The sequence below is a fragment of the Mobula birostris genome, chromosome 13, assembly GCF_030028105.1.
Source record: "Mobula birostris isolate sMobBir1 chromosome 13, sMobBir1.hap1, whole genome shotgun sequence".
NCBI classification, from domain to species: Eukaryota; Metazoa; Chordata; class Chondrichthyes; order Myliobatiformes; family Myliobatidae; genus Mobula; species Mobula birostris.
The window spans coordinates 65010232-65014469 of record NC_092382.1 but is presented as its reverse complement, the minus strand read 5'-3'; the positions used below and the strand labels follow the sequence as shown (position 1 = coordinate 65014469).

The 4238-nt window shown below is 46.2% G+C and overlaps 1 long non-coding RNA gene across 1 annotated transcript; it reads left to right on the top strand.

The window, feature by feature from the left end:
* The first annotated feature begins 1196 nt into the window (after positions 1 to 1196).
* On the top strand, positions 1197 to 2877 carry LOC140207657 (uncharacterized). Its single transcript, XR_011888610.1, has 2 exons — positions 1197 to 1304; positions 2360 to 2877. It is a non-coding gene; the product is annotated as an uncharacterized lncRNA (long non-coding RNA).
* Positions 2878 to 4238: the final 1361 nt, after the last annotated feature.

Sequence of the window (4238 nt, the reverse complement as noted above, 5' to 3'; positions counted from 1 at the left end):
CCCGAAATTCTCGGGATCTAATATACAGTTGGTGTCATTTTCAGGATATAAATGTACATTTTGTGTCAATAACAGACTGGGGAATGTTGACTTGGTCCCTCAGCCAAATTGTTGACACAGTTTGGGAACAACTGGGCTCCAAGCACCGGTCTCTACAATACCTACTGGGACATCTTGCAGGCCCAAGAAGGGTCTTGTTATTCCAGTGGCCACACATTTTAATTCCACCTCCCATTCCCATTCTGATATGATTCCCACAGCCTCCTCTACTGTCAAGATGAAGCCACACTCAGGTTGCAGGAACAACACCTCATATTCCATCTGGGTGGCCTCCAACCTGATGGCATGAACATTGACTTCTCTAACTTCCGTTCATGCCCCTCCTCCCCTTTAGACCCCATCCCTTATTTATTTATTTAATATATTTTTATTCCCCCTTTTCTCTCTCTCTCTCTCTCTCTCTCTCTCTTTTTTCTCCCTCTGCCTCTCTCACCATAACTCCTTGCCTGCTCTCCACCCTCCGGGGTCCCCTCCCCGCTTCTCTCTCCCCAGGCTTCCCGTCCCACGATCCTCTCCCTTCCCCAGTCTGGTATCTCTTTTGCCAATCAACTTTCCCACTCTTAGCCTCGTCCCTCCCCCTCCTGTCTTCTCCTATCATTTCGGATCTCCCCCTCCCCCCTCCCACTTTCAAATCTCTACTATCTCTTCTTTCAGTTAGTCCTGACGAAGGGTCTCGGCCCGAAACGTCGACTGTACCTCTTCCTATAGATGCTGCCTGGCCTGCTGCGTTCCACTAGCATTTTTTGTGTGTGTTTCTTGTTCCTTCAACTTGTTTTGAGCTGTGACAGTATTTTTTTTATCAGAACTAACCATGGAGACTAAAATTATCTGAGTTGAAATGTTGTCTTACACCCACTGACGTGCTTTATAAACTTTTAACAGTGCAGAAAAGTCAAAGGATTTGTGTATGGGAATCACAAACACAACAGCACGTTAGTTCCGCTGTGTCTCAGTTCACCAGCGCTTGAATGCCGCCGATCCTTGAATGTGGAGGCGGAGATGCTGGAGAAGACAGCGCCCCACTCGCTACAAGGAGAGCCCGATCACGTGTCCATGTCCGTGATCTGATTGGATACATTGCCATGACGTTGCTAGCAGTGTGACATCATTCACTGGCTCTCATTTTGGAAGGGATTCAGTCGACCATCGCAGATACAGCAGCAGCTTCGCACTGGGAAGCGGCCGTTCACCTGCTCCGTGTGTGCGAAGAGACTCATTCAGTTAACCCATCTTGTGATGCTCCGGTGAGTTCACAATAAATAGAGGCCACATTTCTGTCCGGAGTGAGCAAAGGGTTTTACTCAATCATCCCAGCTGCTGCAACATCAGCAACTTCACATCAGGGAGGAAGTTCAAATCAGCTCTGTGTTAAATGATTAGCCATCACGGTGACTGAAGGCAGCTACAGGTTCATGAGGGACTGTTACTGTCAGAATCTGCAGTTATTGCGGCTGTTCATCGCACCCAGAACTGAACCCTCGTCACTGAGCATTGGAAAAGTCCGTCCTGCTGATGTTAGCCTTAAACTAGACTAGTGTTTAATATTCTGGATCTGTGAAAGATAAATCAGTTCTGTATTCACTCCCGTGTCTCAGGTACTTGCTGTCTCTACCACACTCAAGATGTACACTAGAGAGGCCACTCGGCCCCTCTGGTCCCTGCCTATGTTTATGTCTCATATTAGTTTATCAAAATCTATCCCTGCCATTCCCCCCTCATTCTCCCTGTGATGACAGGATGCAACTGGTCACCACTCCGTGGGTTAGGAGATTTCCCTTGAATTTCATGGAATCATAGAAATCTACAGCACATTACAGACCCTTTAGCCCACAGCGTTGTGCTGACCATGTAACTTACTCTAGAAACTGTCTAGAATTATCCTACCACATAGCCCTTTATTTTCCTAATCTCCATGTACCTATCTAAGAGTCTCTTAAAAGACCCTATTGTGTCCGTCTCTACCACCGTCGCTGGCAGTGCATTCCACACACACACACACACACACACACACTTTGTTTAAAAAACTTAGCTCTGACATCTCCTCTGTGCCTACTTCCAAGCAGCTTAAACCTATTCCCCCTCGTGTTAGCCGTTTCAGTCCTGGGAAAAGCCTCTGGCTATCCACACGATCAAAGCCTCTCATCCTCTTATACACCTGCATGAATTTCTTGCATGATTTTCTCCAGGCTGAATAAGACAATGTGCTCACTGTGGTTTTGACGTTCTTCAGGGCTCTGGACTAAGGTGGTTAAGCTCCTTCTTCCCTGCTCTTTTCAACGTTTTGTGTCATTTTCACTAGTTTCAAACGACTGTGCCTCAGACAGCTGGGTTGTTGCAATTCGCTGCTGAAGTCTGACAGCAGACTAGAGAGTGAATCTTCGATGGAGCAGAGTCAGAAACCAAAGAATTGCCAGTCTGAATCAGAGCTTTGGGGCTCCGGAAAGAGATGCGGCCAGGAGTTTACAAGGAGGGGGAAGAAGAGGAATCAGACCGGCAGGATGTGCATACAAATGAAAGATCAAAAGCATTTGGAAACTGGTTGATCAAAAAATGGTTAATTTCTTTAAAATACTGGTGGAAATCAACAGATCAGGCAGCCAATGTGGAGAGGAACAAATAAACAACGTTTAGGCCGAGCCCCTTCAGCATGCATTGGCTGTGTACTCCTCTGCTCAGTTGCTGCCTGAACTGCAGAGTTCCTCCAGCATTTTATGTGTATGTGTCCACATCTCCAGCAACAGCAGAATCTCTTGTGTTTTATATCTGCAGTTGTAAGAACGTTTTACTTTGGCATTAAACACGCGGAACGTTTGCTGATATTAAGTGTATTGTTTTATTAGAGCTGCTTTCTGCGTTAAAAGAGCTGCTGAGTTTTCTACACAAAAAAAAACTGAGTTATGTACTTGAACCGCGCGGAAACTTTCAACGGCACCGTGATTAGCTTGAATGCTCTGCGTTACAATTATCGCTGTCGCTGAAGCACCGATCGAATGCGCATGGTCCCAAATATCACGCATGCGCAGTACACAAAAGGCCTCGGATATCGCTGCCGATAAGTGTTTCTCCGTGCGCCCGTTTTCACTACCGACTGAGGGGCAATTGCTGTGACTCCCGGAAACTGTGACCCGCAATCCCGGGATAGCCCTGTTCTCTTCCCTCTCTCTCAGCTTCACGATCCCTGCACGGAACCCGGGGAGCTTAGGCTGATGAGGGAATGGGAGCCGATGGATCTCTCAGACAGAGCTGAGCTCCAGCCTCAAAGGGTTCGGAACTCGGAGAAAGGGAACAAAATCTTTTACATCGCCAGTTCTGATAATCACCTTTATTTTACCTCCAATCACAAACAAGAGACATTCTGCAGATGCTGGAAATCCAAGCAACATACACAAAATGCCGGAATTCTGCATTAGTACACTTTTCCACAGATGCTGCCTGGCCTGCTGAGTTCCTCCAGCATTTTGTGTGTGTTGCTTGTGCTACCTCCTCTTGTTCCGGACCTTTCTACCCGTAAGGACATGTTTTGACCCATTCACTCTGTGAAGATAATGATATCAAACACCTTTGCGCTGGGCAACAAATAGCTTTCACATCACAAATGTGCCAGACTCGAATGAGACAGACTACTGCGCTTCCCTTTATATTCACTGGCATTACTGCACCATCAATGAGTTCACCACAGTCAGTCATTTGGCGGAGGCTTCAGGGGAAATATTTATGTACAATACAGAAACTGCTGTTACCTGTGTGTATTGTGACGATGCAAAAGTTGCTGGAGAATTTACAAGTGGGAAGAAGTGGAGTGATATTTTGAAATCTGACTTTTTAAAGCATAATTTAGCAAGCAAACCACATATGGACAATGTGCAAAATCTCTGGTGAGAAAATCCTTCATTACCCAGTACAGGCCTGCTACATAGGTTGTGTGAGAGTGCAGATGAACTCAATCATACCCAGAGGAGATCAAAGTTCTTATCAACAGTGATTTGCTGGCTGTTAAAATGAATACCTCTCGAAATAAAATTGACTGTGCATCTGTTGTCACTGGGTGAAAAATGCACAGTACAAGATTTATGTGCAGACTGGTCATTACAAATTAGAGGGGACATTGGTGGGAAGGAGGTGAGACCTCCAGTGTCCCTGACACCCTCACCTGCAAGATGTGCATCCAGCTGTGGCTT